This window comes from Triturus cristatus, chromosome 8, assembly GCF_964204655.1.
Source record: "Triturus cristatus chromosome 8, aTriCri1.1, whole genome shotgun sequence".
NCBI classification, from domain to species: Eukaryota; Metazoa; Chordata; class Amphibia; order Caudata; family Salamandridae; genus Triturus; species Triturus cristatus.
The window spans coordinates 1,134,630,685-1,134,648,037 of NC_140591.1; the positions used below are offsets into that span (position 1 = coordinate 1,134,630,685).

At 42.5% G+C, this 17,353-nt stretch overlaps 1 protein-coding gene across 2 annotated transcripts in view; it reads right to left on the reverse strand.

The window, feature by feature from the left end:
• EIF5B (eukaryotic translation initiation factor 5B) overlaps nucleotides 1-17,353 on the reverse strand; it is a 461,059-nt gene that overhangs the window by 282,766 nt on the left and 160,940 nt on the right. The gene's annotated exons all lie outside the window — the stretch shown is intronic.

Sequence of the window (17,353 nt, forward strand, 5' to 3'; positions counted from 1 at the left end):
CTACAACCCACTGCCCTGGCATAGATCAGTCACCCCTCTAGCTGGGTGCACTATACCAGTGGTGAGGGTACAGGTGCATGAGCCCTGTACCCCTACAGTGTCTAAGTTCATTCTTAGACATTGTAAATGTAGTGCTGCCATTAAGAGCATATGGTGCTGGGAGTTTGTCATTACAAACTCCACAGCACCATAATTGCTACATGAAAACTGAGAAGTTTGGTATCACACTTCTCAGCACATTAAACCCACACTAATGCCAGTGTGGGATTTAATGAAAAATGCACACAGAGGGCATCTTAGAGATGCCCCCTGAAAACTACCCTACCACTAGTGTTCAGGCTGAGTGGCTGCTTTCAGCTGCCACCACCAGACATGTTTGTGGACCCCTGGGACGAGAGTTTGCTGCTCTCTGGGGCCTGAAACAATGCACATCCTGGGACGAGGTGCCAAGCCTCCTCCCCCAGGACGGGCAGGGTTCACAAAGAGGAAGCTTCAAAGGTTTGCCACCTTTGTGAGCTTCCCCAGGCCACTTGCTGCTTTCAGCAACGGGTCCCCACTAGTTCTGACCCCCACCTTGGACGGGAGAACCGGCGGGAAAAACAAGTGAGGAAGAGAGATGTGCCCACCTCTGCTAACTCCACCCCTCAGGTGGAGGAGGTGAGGTAAAGCACAACTCTCAGTCCCCGCCATCTTGCAGATGGGGGGGGGGGGGGGCACTCAGCCAACCAGGGATAGGCTCATGACCCCTCCCACTGGAGGGTGGCATAATATTGGGTGTACCCACCCCAGGGAAGGTACCCATTGGTCACAACCTTTTTACCTACCTGTAAAGCCCCTAAATCTAGTATTTAGGGGCACCCCTAAACCTTGCTTCTTCAGACAAGAAAAAACTACAAGAGAAGAAGAAGAAGGACCGAACAGCCATGCAAAAGCTAACAAGAGGAAGACGCCAACTGATTTGACCCCAGCCCTACTGGCCAGTCTCCACCTCGAACCTGCTCCTGCGAAATCCCGGTGTGTCCTACAGCCAGCAACCTCGAAAACCCCGGAGGACCTACCTGCCTTCAACCTCAAGGACTGTCTCCCGTGAACATCGGATTTGTTCATCTGCGCAAACTGGTTCCGGCCGGATACCGCGGATCCGCCCCACTCTGCACCCGCCATCGACGGCCCGAGCGGGCAAACGCCACGAGGAGATCCCCCCGGCGATCCTAACCAGAGATCTGGCGACCCCTGACCTGCCTCAAGCCTCCAGCCGATGCCTAAATTCGGAAGGTCTCCTCAACCGCAACCAGGAGCTCGTAAGAATATACTACCCCAAAAGGCACCCCTGCACCCGACGCCACACGGCCTTGGGTGGCCAAACCGACGGTGCCTAACCAACCCCTAACTTCCCAACTTACCTCTCGAAGTGGTGGTCACACCCAGAAGACGTTCGTCCCCAAGCCTGCAGTGCCTTTGCCAACCAGAGGTTCCCCATCGCCAACAATAGGGCGCCTGACGTCGAAACAGCACCCGGCCACCCTAGTGCCGCTGAGAGTGCACTTTTAGTGCTACTTTGTTTCCCCATTTGCCCTGACCTAAGTCCAGGAGCTTTGCTCCTACAACCAAGTGGCCTGCTCATCAGCAGCCACCAACCGGAGGCCCCCTATAGATAACATTGGGCCTCAGTACTCTGCACCCGGCTGCCCTAGTGCAGCTGAGGGTGTAACAAGAGTGCATCCTTGACCCTGGGGGACCCCAGAGTCTACCCTCAGAACCTCAACTCCCACTATCAAATACTTACCTCAACACCGATAACACTATTTTTCTCCATAGGATAACACTGACTGTTTTTCTTGGAAAAGTTTCCATGTGTGGAGTTTGAAAATCTAAAGAAATTCTTTAAAATTGTACTATTTAACCAAAACGATTTTATTTACCTGTTCACAGGAAATGACCCAGAGTAGTATCCAGGTAAACTACTCTGAGTAAGCAAAGTAATCCAAAAAGTAACTTAGCCGCTATTTTACTGAAAAGTCAATTAAAGTCTATGTACTGTATTTACAAAGTACTGCATTTCGCTGCAACCATTCTGTAAGTCAAAACTAAGTGCATATACAATTACAACTCAAACTGTTTACAAACTGCATTACTACTGTAAAGTATGTATTGCTTACCTGTGCCTGGCATGCTTGGTTCTAGAATATAAAATAACTAAAATATTATTTTTATACAAATAAGTCTGAAGTTCAGTCTTTGAGTGTGTGAATTCATTTGCTGACTGAGTGTGTACAACAAATGCTTAACATTGTCCTCTGATACTGCCCAACTGCTCGACCACATTACCACAAATAGAGAGTGAGGTGCTATCTAACTTTACCTCTGCCTACCTTTGGGGTTTCACCGGACTCTGTGCACACTATACCTCACTTTGGTATAGTATACAGAGCCAGCTTCCTACACCCGGCAGATATTTTGCCAACAAATTAACGCGATGGTGAAAAGCCCAGCTCCATATGTTCTGAGAGAGGTGTGACTACTGAGAAGACTGTGTCCCCCACTTATTTAGACAGTACATAGCTCTCATATTGTCCGTCTGGACTAGAACAACCTTGTGAGATAGATGGGGAAGGAACGCTTTCAGTGCAAAGAATATTGCCTGAAGTTCCAAGTAATTGATGTGTAGAAATTGATTATTGGCATCCCACAGACCTTGTGAGGTTGTGTAGGTGAGCTCCGCAAACCATCTCGGAAACGTCTGTCATTGGAGTGACTTAAGGTAAAGGGTCCAAGAAAGGGTGCCCTTTCAACAGATTGTTGGGGTTCCGCCATTCCAGAGAGTTTGGTTGTTTATGAACACCAGATCCTGGAGGTGACCCTGTACCTGAGACCAGTGACGAGAGAGACATTGCTGCAGTGGGCACATATGTAGACTTGCATTTGGGAACTATGAAAATGCAAGATGCCATCATGATCAGTAGACGCTTGACTGTCCGAATTGTGAGAGTTTTGTTTGGCTGGAATTGAGGTAGACATGTCTGGAAATTCTGTCTGGGGTAAGCTAATCCAAGCTGTGTGTTGAGAATTGCTCCCAAGTATGGTTGAAGGTGATATTTGAGGACATTTATAGTGAACCCAAATTTGTAGAGCAGGTATACGGTCAGTGGTATGAGTTGCTGACATTGCTGATGTGTGGTGGCTTTCATTAGCCAATCATCCAAGTATGGGAATACATAAACATTTTGTCGTCCTAGACGTGCTGCTATTAATGCGAGGCACTTTGTGAAGACCCTTGGTGCGGTAGTGTCTCTGAATGGGAGTATTCTGAATTGGTAGCGTTTTCGTGCTATGACAAACATGAGGTATTTGCGGTGAGCAGGATGAATGGGTATATGAAAGTAAGCGTCCCTTAGTGCTAGAGTGGCCATAAAGTCACCCATCTGTAGAAGCGGAATGAAATCCTGTAGAATGACCATATGAAAGTGTTCTGTTAGGATGTAGTAGGTGAGAGGTCTGAGGTCTATGATTGGTCTTAGTGACCAGTCCTTCTTTGGAATTAGAAAGTACAGGGAATACACTCCTGTTCTTGGCCGTTGAAGGGAGACTGGTTCTATAGCCCATTTGAGAAAAAGGGCTTGAACCTCTTGTTTTAGCAGTGTTAGGTGATCCTATGATAAACTGCAATTGCGAGGTTGGATGTTGGGTGGGGGTGTTATAAGCTCCAGACAGTAACCATGTTGGATAAAGTCTAGTACCCACTGGTCTGTTGTGATGGATTCCCAGACCAGGTGAAACTGTAGTCTTCCCCCGACAGGTGTTATGTGGTCAGAAGGAGGGGGGGGGGGGGGGGAATAGGGAAGTCACTGTTTGGGAGTAAAGGCTGGACAACATGTTGAAGCACCCTTGGCTCTTCCTCTGTTATTACCCCTAAAGGAGCCTCTGTAAAGTCCTTTAGTGTAAGTGGATAGGCCTTTCTTCTGCTGATAAGTGGAAGCATCTGTGGCGTGGATTTGTATCCACTCTTGCAGCAGAAGCGGTGAAAGAAGTCACGAAGTGTAGGAGTTTGTATCTGTATTTTTTTTTCATTTTATCTAATGTGGAGTCTACTTGAGGCCCAAATAGATGTTCTTTGTCAAAAGGCATGTTTAAAACTGCCTGTTGAACTTTGGGTTTAAAACCTGAGCATCTGAGTCAGGCATGCCTCCTGAGAAGTATGCTGGTATTAATGCATCTAGAGGCTGTGTCTGCTGCATCCAAGGCGCACCTAATGAGTTATTAGTGATGACCTGACCCTCGGATACCATTTGTTGACCGCTTTTTCATGTTCCTCTGGGAGACCCTGCAGCATTCTTCCATTAAATTCCAGTGAGCTTTATCGCAGGCATGTACTGGCTCTTTTAATATGTCACCAGCATTGACGCAACATGTCAGGGAGCATGGGAAGAAACTGTGTGTCTTTATGAGTAGATGACAGTGTATCAAAGAGGAAGTCCTGTTCAAATAACTCGGTATGAAGTTGAACTGCATGATAAGTAGCTGCCCTAACGATTACTTGATGGCAGGCAGTAGCATCTTCAAGAGGGGAGAGCTGCGTAAAGATCTGGGTCATTGGGAGTTATGGCGTCTGTATCATAAGCTTCCCAAGGACCAGGGTCACCTAATGGTTCTACTATACTACTACTGTGGGTGAACCTGGAGGTGTATTGTCTAGAGGGTCCTGATGTGGAGAAGGAGGAGATGGTGGGGGTGGTGATGCTGAAAGAGGTGGAGGAGGGGGTGAGGGTGGTGGAGGATGATGTGTAGGGCTGGTAGCCTTGTCCTCTTTTTGAGAGGTATAGGGATATCCAATTACTCCTCAAAATCAAAAATAAATGGCCTCTTTGGTGCAAGAGAGGCTATCATTCGCCCTGTACTTTCTTGAATGTGGATTTTTCTCTGTTTTATGTCAATTTTTTAAGTATCGTCTGGGCCGGGGACGTGTAAGCCGAGGACTGCTTGAGAGTTTCAGTTTGGTCGATTTCCGAATCGTGGCTTTTGAAGATTTTATTTGTCTGGCACCGAAGGAGATGGAGCCGGTTGCAGCGTCGGTCCTGAAGGCTTAGAGACCAAAGAAAGTGCTCAATCCAAGGAGGTCGAACCAGAGGACCTAGCCTTAAAGTTTCGGTGCTGAGCCTGAAGGACGAGCTTCCGAATTATCTTTTAGAATCAGACCATGGCCAGATGGCAGTGGCTGTCCGGTGACTTCTAAAAGTGGAAATGGCGAGTGTTTGGAAGTCTTTTTGGTGGAGCAGGGTCTGGGGCAAAAGTACCCACACGCTGCCTGAGTGGCAGGGAATATTCCAGTTCCTCCTCCACACTGGAGCCGGAGATCTCTTCGACTGAGAACGACCCTTCTTCCTTTTCGGAAGCATGATCTTCCTGGGCGTGCTCCTCACGAAGATGTTGGTAGTATCATCATTTCTGTAGCAAAACATCTCGAGTCAAAGTGCCCTTCGATCGCAAAGAGTCTTTTTTAATCTGAAAGACTTGTGGCGTCGCAGTCAGCCTCACAGTGATCAGGCAAGAAGCAAAAGTTACACACATGGTGTTGATCGGTGTGTGGATATTTGGCGTGACACAGTGGGCAAAATCAAAAAGGTGTTCATTCAATCAGGAACACATCTTTTGTATCGACGGTGCACGTGGTAGGGTAAGCCCAAGAAGGGTGGAGTCTCGAAAGGCAATTGGTAGAAGTCTGAACCGACAAAGGTTTTTGAGCGACGCAGGAATGGAATAATCAAGATACACTATATCATCGAAGACAGGATAAGACCGAAGACTCTTACCGAAAGGAGTCAAACATGGAGGAGAGGCACACACCTCAGAACCCAACAGCGGAGAGAAAACTCTAACAAAGGAATCAATGACCATGCACAATATTAAAGAGAAAAGGAGTCACTCTCCCTTGTGAATCGAAAAATTTCTTCAAAGAAAAACAAGTTCCATAACTCCGATCCAACACTAAATGCCAGGAGTATGCTGGGCATGTGCATCTACAGCCACACATGCTATCAAACATATATTTAGACATAACTGTACTAATAAACCTCACATCAACACAATTACTACAGTGCAAAGTAAAAATTCTACATTATTACTACAGGACAGCTAAACTTGCATGGTTTCTACCTCACAGAATGCATGTTACAATGACTTTCCAGATGGAAACCACTCTCCTAATAATCACAAGGGCTCTTCAGACTGAATATACCTTACTGCGTTAATTTAACCCTTTGCATCCTGGTTTTGCTTAAATACCTTTTTTAAACAAATACTAATGAGAAATGTAATGGTTTAAGCCACATATAGTAGAGAAATTGAAAGGGACCCCTTGAGATTAACAAGGGAAATAAGGTTCTCAAAACCACACAAAAGAGGGGATTCCCTTGCTCTTACAATTTTTCTAATAAACAAATTCTAAATAAAAATAAAACTATGAAGTATTCTTCATGTATTAAAAAAGGATTTTATTTAAGTAAATATTTATCTATAATCCTCATGTCAATAAGATTATATCATAGCACATTCATTATCACACCATTTGTTAAAAAACATTATAAAGTACAATCAATTTAAAAAAACATATTATACATTTATACAAAAAATCCAAAAATGGCCAGCATAATGGAGACAAACACAAATGTAAGACACTAATCTTGTTCTTTACCCATACACATCACATAGAAACTCGGCAAAACTATTAATTGTAATTTGGATCTGTTACTAATCAATCTGTGCCGGTCATCGGATTGTGTTCTCAGAAAAGGCGTCGACACGTTTCGATGGCTTCACATTGATACTACCATCTTTGTCAAGACACAATTTTGTTGCCTCCTATGTAATTTGATTTGTTTCTTTAATTTCTAAATGGAATGAATATATATGTCATTATTAGTGCAAAAGCCATTTATCATTTCATTTATCATTGGCATATCTTTCTATCTCTACTGTATACCATGCTAAGACCGTATCCGATCTGGTCACTTCTATGTGGGACAGCGGGTGGTGTTGTTAACTCATATTTATCTGACATATCATAGAAATACAACATTCCATATTGGTCCGTACCCCCTCGTCTTTGTACTGGGGTCATATCATGATCAATGTAATTTATTGTCTAAACAATGGGTTGTCTAACCCTCATTATATTCCACTGGCCTATCGAATATTCCATCAGTTAATCATAGTTATCAGAAAAATCTTTAACCAGGTCGATCATTAAACGTTGCTGGCATCAATATCCTTTAATAAAGACATTCTTCTTATTCTCCTATTCCAAATTACAATACCTTTACTGTTCATTTTACAAAGAAAATTCAACTACTCATTTCCAGTGTATTCTAATTGCTCAGTCTTGGATTTTACTAATTCAAGAGCATAACATTTTTTTTTGAAACAATACGCATTTTGGTCTATATTCACGGGGGGTTAGATTCTATAAATTTTTGTTGATGCCCTCTTTATGCTACCTATCTTTATATTGTTATATTTACTACTTTGCTCACCTTCTTAAGTGGTTGGAACAGTGCGCGTTTCCGATACTCAACTTCGTATCTACGGAGAGATAATACTCTCTACTGATTGCACGCTCCTCTCCCAATCTTCCTCTTAAAGTTAAAAAGACCAATCTGTCTTTAGGTAATCAACATGTAGAGAAAGAATTTCCGTGAGGATGCCTGTGTTTTAAAAGCATATTCCTATCATCCCAATTCATATTTCTTTAATTGAGTTGAGATTAAGGCAATTGGCGCATGGGCTTTACGCACCATTTACCTCGCATATAAGATGGAGCCGATTTTCCTTTATTCAGCCTGTTTCTCGTTCTTTTTGTCTATATATATTCTCGTACCGGGTGGCCAATGCACATCAAATCCCAAACCCCTACGAGGCTGCGTGTCCTCCTGTTAAATCGGGTGGGTCTAAAAGCAAGAAAAAGGAAAAACTTCTATTAAGTCTATGGCGTCCCTTAGGAGAGGAATCCACCTAATTAATTTTACGTTGATCTTTCCTTTCAGCTCTAACCCCTCTTACCTCTTAGACCAAGTTTCCCGAGGTACGCGTTTTCGGTTCCGGAGATTACCGTTTATGCTCTCTCCAGTTTCTTATTTAATCTATGTTTCCCCACTCCCAATTGGTTGACCATAGAAACGTGGTCGGAGGTTTTGATTCGATTCGATTATCCTCCTCACGTGCCTTGGGTGTTCTCAGACCTGCTATCCTATTGGTCTACATCGTCACATGAACTTGCTGGTTGTCTCTTTTTTTTGTCTATGTATTATTAGAGTGAGAACAGAACTTTATTACTGCCAATGCACGAGTACACTTTCAATTATGTTAATCGTTTTTGTTCGTATATTAGTCGTGGTACCTCCGAATTATCGTGGTGTAAAGGTTAAATCCTAATCCGCCCGCGCTCTTCAAATCATAATCGGAGGGCCAGATTTATGTTAGGATTTCATCGTTTGCATCGCTATATTCCTTACTAGTATACCACTTAATTCTGTCCCCTCCTGCTCTTGCTCTTTAAATCATATGAAAAGGAGTCAAAAAGTGCGATGTTACAATCAGATATAGTCTCACATATTTCATGTTCAGTGTTATACTAGATTATTCTCTTTGAAGTTGTATTAATAATGGATTGCATTGATCTATAATTAACCTTCCCTACACTCTCCTACAATATAATAGTAATCACCCTCATTCACAGAAAGATAACATCCCCTTCGGGGAATTTCTTAGACTGCGTAGGAACTGTACCAGCATTTCCGACTTTTATTTACACGCAGAGACTATGAAAACCAAATTGAAAGCAAGAGGATACCCCAATAAATTGATCAAAAATTCACTGAAAAGAGCAAGATTTTATAATAGAGAGAGTCTATTTGAGCCAAAAAAAAGTAAAGACACTGTAGCAACAGGGAGAGTGGTTTTTGTCACACAGTTCTCAAACCTAAGTAATCAAATTAAGAACATTGTTAATAGAAACTGGAAGTTTCTAAACTATGGGACAGAAATACAGTTACCGAAACCTCTTTTCTCCTTTAGAAAAAATAAAAACATCAAAAACTCACTTGTGAAAACATATCCAACAGTAATAGAAAAGCAAAATACCTTGATAGGTGAGAAAGCAAAAGGCAACAATAAGTGTGGAATGTGGTCAATATGCGCCCAATGTCTGGTATGCAAAAACACAACGTTCGCGGGAAAATATCTAGGCACCAGAACATTAAATAATGTTAATCGTTTTTGTTCGTATATTAGTCGTGGTACCTCCGAATAATCATGGTGTAAAGGTTAAATCCTAATCCGCCCGCGCTCTTCAAATGTTATGTTATGTTATGTTATGTTAATAACTTTTATTAGGCGCACAGCTGCCCCAGCAAAGGGGCGTCCTGGCGCCTGATCAGGTACACAACACAACAGGTCAAGGCCAAGAAAGAGAAAGATCAAATAGCAGAGGCAAACAGATGTGTTTTAATGGCGCGTCTAAAAAGAGTCAAGCTATTTAGGGCGCGAATGTGTAAAGGAAGGGAATTCCATAGATCAGTCGCCAGGACACGAAAAGAGCGACCTCCCATCCTACTCAGCCTGAACCTAGGCTTAGTCGCCAGATGGTAAGATTCAGACCTGAGAGACCGCGTGGGGACGTATGGAGAAATAAGGCCCGCCAAAGCAGGGGGAGAGGAAAGCTTCAGGATCTTGAATGTCAGACAGAGAGCCTTAAATTTGATTCTCTGTCTGACCGGAAGCCAGTGCAGGGAGGTCAGAACAGCAGAGACAGAGCCTCGTCTTGGAAGGCCAACAATGGCCCGTGCAGCAGCGTTCTGCACCCTCTGAAGCCTAGTCGCCTCAGCCTGGTTGACTCCAAGTAGCAAGGCAGTCCCGTAATCCAGCCGGGAAAGAATAGAGGCCTGAACCACCAGTTGCCGAGTGGGGGGGTCAAAGAATTTGAGGACGGGCCTCAGCCCTCGCAGATTACCAAAACAGGTAGCTGCTGTCTCCTTTGTATGGCTGGTATAAGAAAGATTGGAATCCAGCCAAACCCCCAGATTTTTAACTTCGGCCGCTGGAATGGGGGACACCCCCAGATCAGAAGGCCACCACTGGTCTCCCCAAAGTTCCGCCTGCTTCCCCACAACCAGGACCTCGGTTTTCTTAGCATTAAGCTGTAGGCAGTTGCTACGCATCCAACTAGCCACAGCTATAAGTCCTGCACGGAACCTGGGCGCAGTCACCTCAGGGTCCCCACTGAGTGTCACCGCCAGCTGCGTGTCGTCGGCATACGATGTCATAGTAAGGCCACATTACCTGACGACAGCGGCCAACGGTTTCACATACAAGTTGAACAATGTGGGGCTTAAAGCAGAGCCCTGAGGGACTCCCAGTTCCAAAGAATGGAAAGAGGACTGGCCAGGTGGAATGGCTACTTTGAAAAACCGGTCCGAGAGGAAGGAGCGGAACCACTGAAGAGCCTTCCCCTCAATACCCACTTCCTCCAAGCGCCGCATCAAAATGTCATGTGACACCGTGTCAAACGCGGCTGTCAGGTCTAATAGTAGGAGCGCCGCAGTCTGCCCCGCATCCAGCACTGACCGCAAATGCTCGGTCATGAAGAGCAAAGCAGTTTCGGTGCTGTGTTGGGCGCGGAAACCATTTTGGCTCTCGTCAAGAATGTTATTACGAGAGAGATGGGCAGACAGGATGGAATTCACGTGTGCCTCAGTGACCTTGGCGGTCCAAGGCAGGAGGGAGCTGGGCCGGTAATTCTCCGGGAGCAAGGGGTCAGAGTTGGGTTTCTTCAGAATGGGGCTGACCACAGCTTGCTTCCAGGATGGCGGGACCACGCCCTCACTGAGGGAAAGATTAATCACGTCCAGAATGGGTTCACGACAGAGAGGATGGAAACGGATAAGGAACTCCAGCTTCAGTGGGTCTAAGGGGGAGCCAGATTTAATTTTAAGGCTCAGAGTGTCAAATACCTCGTTAGACATGGTCGGCAGGATGGACAGAGTTTCGGACACCGAGACCTTCATATCACTAAGAGCATCCCCGGAAACAGAAGGTATAAATCCTCGATAGATTGTCTGCACCTTCCCCACGAAAAAGGATGCCAGACTTTCACAGTGAGAGTCCGTGCAGATTTCTTGCGAGGTGGCCCGTTTCCCCATCAGGTCTTTGAGTACCTTGAAGATTAACTTAGAAGGGTTAGGGCTGTTGGAAAACTCAGCTGCATAATAGGCAGCCCGGGTTTGACAGATAGCTCTGTGATAGGTCTTAAGCTGGGCAAAGTACAGTGATTTTAACGTGGGATCAAAGGATTTTCGCCAGGCCCTCTCAGCTTGCCTGCAAGTTCTCTTGAGTTCGGCAAGAGTCTCATTATACCAAGGGCTGCGATTTTTAACGTGACATTTAGCCCAGCGCAGAGGTATAAGAGAGTCGAGGGCAGTAAGGACCCAGTTGCAATACTGTTCATATCCCTGTTCCACATTCTGCAGTTTGCCCAGAGGTTGTGCCTCCAATATCCTGACAAACTCCTCCAACTTGAGTTTACGCCAATTGCGCTTTAAGATCTGTTTATCCACAGGTTTAAATTGCGGATTTTCTAGGGGACATGACACCTTAACCAGCAGATGGTCAGTCCAACCCACCACCATCGGGTCAGATGATCTAGCCCGAACTAAGGTGGTAAAAAAGGGGTCAAGTATATGACCTCCTATATGGGTGGGGGAGGTGACTAGTTGGTTAAATTGCATCGCTTCCAGGTCCGCTAACAAGGAGCTGATGGATGGAGAGGACGTCTGATCAAGATGTATATTTAAGTCACCTACTATGCTAAAGTTAGCACACCTAGGAGCCAGCGAGCCAACCACATCCGCAAGGGCGGCCTTAAAAACAGTGTCGTTCCCAGGTGGACGATAGATAAGCACACCACTGAAGGTAAATTGATGACTAATCCTTACCTTAAACAAGGCGCTCTCACACATTGGAAGATCCAAAGCCTTCCACTCAGCTGGGAAGCAGGATTTAGTCGCCATAGCTATACCACCTCCCCTAGTCGAGCGGTTCAAAGTAAACACCGTGTAGGTAGAGGGGAAAGCCAGATTTATAATGGCAGTGTCAGCGTCCTGTAACCAAATCATAATCGGAGGGCCAGATTTATGTTAGGATTTCATCGTTTGCATCGCTATATTCCTTACTAGTATACCACTTAATTCTGTCCCCTCCTGCTCTTGCTCTTTAAATCATATGAAAAGGAGTCAAAAAGTGCGATGTTACAATCCGATATAGTCTCACATATTTCATGTTCAGTGTTATACTAGGTTATTCTCTTTGAAGTTGTATTAATAATGGATTGCATCGATCTATAATTAACCTTCCCTAAACATTCTGGTCCCTTTCCAAGTCTAGAAAAAGAGATTATGTTATCTGTTTTTGGGAGGTTAGGTTATCTTATGTTATTTACTAGATCCCAATGAATATGTTATCAAGGGCTCAATTATCTTAAAATTTACCTATCTTACGGCCTCTTCTACTTCTCATATTGGTATTCATTTTCTTTCCCTACATTCTAATCCGGATCTATTGACTGATTTCAGTTCACATAATCAGTATTGTCCTCAATATAACAATCAGCTTAATCCAGTCCTCTCTAGAATTGAGCCCTTTTTCCACTGTGTTTAAATGGCATATGTACCATTGTTCTCTTTTCTTTCTCATTGCATCTAAATTCCCTCCTCGTCTGTTCATTGTGATTTTCTCCATATAAACCATTGGAAGTCATCACACTTGTGGTTCATTTTGAAAAAATGATCTACCGGGGGGCATTGTCTTTTTTTGTTCTGATAGCGGACTTGTGTTCAAGAAGGCGCACGCGTAGTTCCCTACTCGTTTCCCCTACATAGCCCAATCCACATGGGCAAATTAGGAAATAAACGATATTTTTACTGCGACAGTTATTTAATGTTCTGGTGCCTAGATATTTTCCCGCGAACGTTGTGTTTTTGCATACCAGACATTGGGCGCATATTGACCACATTCCACACTTATTGTTGCCTTTTGCTTTCTCACCTATCAAGGTATTTTGCTTTTCTATTACTGTTGGATATGTTTTCACAAGTGAGTTTTTGATGTTTTTATTTTTTCTAAAGGAGAAAAGAGGTTTCGGTAACTGTATTTCTGTCCCATAGTTTAGAAACTTCCAGTTTCTATTAACAATGTTCTTAATTTGATTACTTAGGTTTGAGAACTGTGTGACAAAAACCACTCTCCCTGTTGCTACAGTGTCTTTACTTTTTTTTGGCTCAAATAGACTCTCTCTATTATAAAATCTTGCTCTTTTCAGTGAATTTTTGATCAATTTATTGGGGTATCCTCTTGCTTTCAATTTGGTTTTCATAGTCTCTGCGTGTAAATAAAAGTCGGAAATGCTGGTACAGTTCCTACGCAGTCTAAGAAATTCCCCGAAGGGGATGTTATCTTTCTGTGAATGAGGGTGATTACTATTATATTGTAGGAGAGTGTAGGGAAGGTTAATTATAGATCAATGCAATCCATTATTAATACAACTTCAAAGAGAATAATCTAGTATAACACTGAACATGAAATATGTGAGACTATATCTGATTGTAACATCGCACTTTTTGACTCCTTTTCATATGATTTAAAGAGCAAGAGCAGGAGGGGACAGAATTAAGTGGTATACTAGTAAGGAATATAGCGATGCAAACGATGAAATCCTAACATAAATCTGGCCCTCCGATTATGATTTGAAGAGCGCGGGCGGATTAGGATTTAACCTTTACACCACGATAATTCGGAGGTACCACGACTAATATACGAACAAAAACGATTAACATAATTGAAAGTGTACTCGTGCATTGGCAGTAATAAAGTTCTGTTCTCACTCTAATAATACATAGACAAAAAAAAGAGACAACCAGCAAGTTCATGTGACGATGTAGACCAATAGAATAGCAGGTCTGAGAACACCCAAGGCACGTGAGGAGGATAATCGAATTGAATCAAAACCTCCGACCACGTGTCTATGGTCAACCAATTGGGAGTGGGGAAACATAGATTAAATAAGAAACTGGAGAGAGCATAGACGGTAATCTCCAAAAACGCGTACCTCGGGAAACTTGGTCTTTAAAAATAAGAGGTAAGAGGGGTTAGAGTTGAAAGGAAAGATCAACGTAAAATTAATTAGGTGGATTCCTCTCCTAAGGGACGCCATAGACTTAAAAGAAGTATTTCCTTTTTCTTGCTTTTAGACCCACCCGATTTAACAGGAGGACACGCAGCCTCGTAGGGGTTTGGAATTTGATGTGCATTGGCCACCTGGTACGAGACTATATATGGACAAAAAGAACGAGAAACAGGCGGAATAAAGGAAAATCGGCTCCATCTTATATGCGAGGTAAATAGTGCGTAAAGCCCATGCGCCAATTGCCTTAATCTCAACTCAATTAAAGAAATATGAATTGGGATGATAGGAATATGCTTTTAAAACACAGGCATCCTCACGGAAATTCTTTCTCTACATGTAGATTACCTAAAGACAGATTGGTCTTTTTAACTTTAAGAGGAAGATTGGGAGAGAAGCGTGCAATCAGTAGAGAGTATTATCTCTCCGTAGATACGAAGTTGAGAATCGGAAACGCGCACTGTTCCAACCACTTAAGAAGGTGAGCAAAGTAGTAAATATAACAATATAAAGATAGGTAGCATAAAGAGGGCATCAACAAAAATGTATAGAATCTAACCCCCCGTGAATATAGACCAAAATGCGTATTGTTTCAAAAACAAAATTTCTGCTCTTGAATTAGTAAAATCCAAGACTGAGCAATTAGAATAAACTGGAAATGAGTAGTTGAATTTTCTTTGTAAAATGAACAGTAAAGGTATTGTAATTTGGAATAGGAGAATAAGAAGAATGTCTTTATTAAAGGATATTGATGCCAGCAATGTTTAATGATGGACATGGTTAACGATTTTTCTGATAACTATGATTAACTGATGGAATATTCGGTAGGCCAGTGGAATATAATGAGGGTTAGACAACCCATTGTTTAGACAATAAATTACATTGATAATGATGTGACCCCATGACAAAGACGTGGGGGTACGGACCAATATGGAATGTTGTATTTCTATGATATGTCAGATAAATGTGAGTTAACAACACCACCCGCTGTCCCACATAGAAGTGACAAGATCGGATACGGTCTTAGCATGGTATACAGTAGAGATAGAAAGATATGCCAATGATAAATGAAATGATAAATGGCTTTTGCACTAATAATGACATATATATTCATTCCATTTAGAAATTAAAGAAACAAATCAAATTACATAGGAGGCAACAAAATTGTGTCTTGACAAAGATGGTAGTATCAATGTGAAGCCATCGAAAGGCGTCGACGCCTTTTCTGAGAACACAATCCGATGACCGGCACAGATTGATTAGTAACAGATCCAAATAACAATTAATAGTTTTGCCGAGTTTCTATGTGATGTGTATGGGTAAAGAACAAGATTACTGTCTTACATTTGTGTTTGTCTCCATTATGCTGGCCATTTTTGGATTTTTTGTATAAATGTATAATATGGTTTTTTAAATTGATTGTACTGTATAATGTTTTTTAACAAATTGTGTGATAATGAATGTGCTATGATATAATCTTATTGACATGAGGATTATAGATAAATATTTACTTAAATAAAATCCTTTTTTAATACATGAAGAATACTTCATAGTTTTATTTTTATTTAGAATTTGTTTATTAGAAAAATTGTAAGAGCAAGGGAATCCCCTCTTTTGTGTGGTTAAACCACATATACGCAGAGTGCAAGGACACCAACTAGGCTGATCTTCAGTATCTTCCTTTTTTTTATTTGTACAGTTTTCAAGGATCTCTCAACTAACTTTTTCAGTAACATTTCCTGCAAGATCCTTCCACAAAAGCCTACATTTGCATTGATTTTTATATACAACATATTTTATTCCATTTCATTACACAGAGCTTACAGCAAAAAGAAGGCCTTCATATGCATTCATGCACAGGAACAGCTATAAGCACTTGTCATAGAGCACTGGTAAACATAATTTGACCTACTTTTTTGCCCACTTAGTTTATAGTTCATCTCAATACACAATATTTCACTTCATCTTGACTAATTTTAAGAAACAATCCACTCTAACCTAATCAGCAATACTGAACATTTTCCGTAATCCTTCCCTTCACCCATGGCACCCTACATCAAGTAAAACGTCTCTGGGAGTGCCCCAAATCCCCTCACCCCCCACTAATTCAAAATCTGTGCACGTTATATTTGATTTGGGACGGTTTCTAACATGTCTAATTAGCACATTTTCTATCTGTTCTGTGTGGCTTATGTTAGTTTTTCATTTGCAATCATTCACTATAGATTCTGCATCTATAATCCCACGGTCTGGCTTTTTCCCCAGTAGAGCATAATTAGGCGTTAGCAGCGATTTTTTAAGTGTCCTGTTCGTTCCCCTTTCTCATTTTACGTATCCGTCTCACATGTTCAACAGCATCGCATCGGTGACTGATATCCCGTCCACCGAAATAGAAATCCAATAGGATGTAATGGGATTTATATTTCAGAGGATGGGATATTCGTCACCGTTGTGATGGAATAACCCGTCTGCTGAATTCTAAATCAGGCTCAAAGTCTAACCAAATTTTAAAAAGCATCTTTATCTAACATGCAGAATCTTTGACATTAGTACGTTATATCACTGCACGGAGAGGCACTTATTAAAAGTGAGATTTTCTAACTTGGACCCTTTCCTGCACTGCCCTCGCGAAAATGCTGCTTGTAACCTAAGAGGCAAGTAAGTTGTAACGTGCACCTTGATTGTGGCCCTTACAGAGAAACATAGTCTAGTGACACACAATATGTTTATACGCCTCATATTCTGAACTCAAATGTTAGTGCTTTGTGTTTAAATCTTACTGCGTAATTTCCCCATTGCTTATGAAGTACTGGAGAGACAGGCGTGTCATCTATTTCCTACATGCCATCTCGTTTGTCCCAGTTTGTATTGCGAGGGAACAGTTAAATATCTCATATTGTTAGCGTTATTCTTAATTTTGTCACTACCAATATTTTAAAATGCCTGAGAAATTTACATTGATGCACAACACTAGTGACTTAGCCTTTGTGGCATGGGCGCTAGTGCAAGAAAGAAGATGGGCCCCTTGACTGCAGTTTGAATGGTGGACTACAACAGTAATTTGAATGGTATAATATAGCAATAATCAGCTTTCAGTGGGCCCCTCAGGCCTCTGGGCCTTGGTGTCAC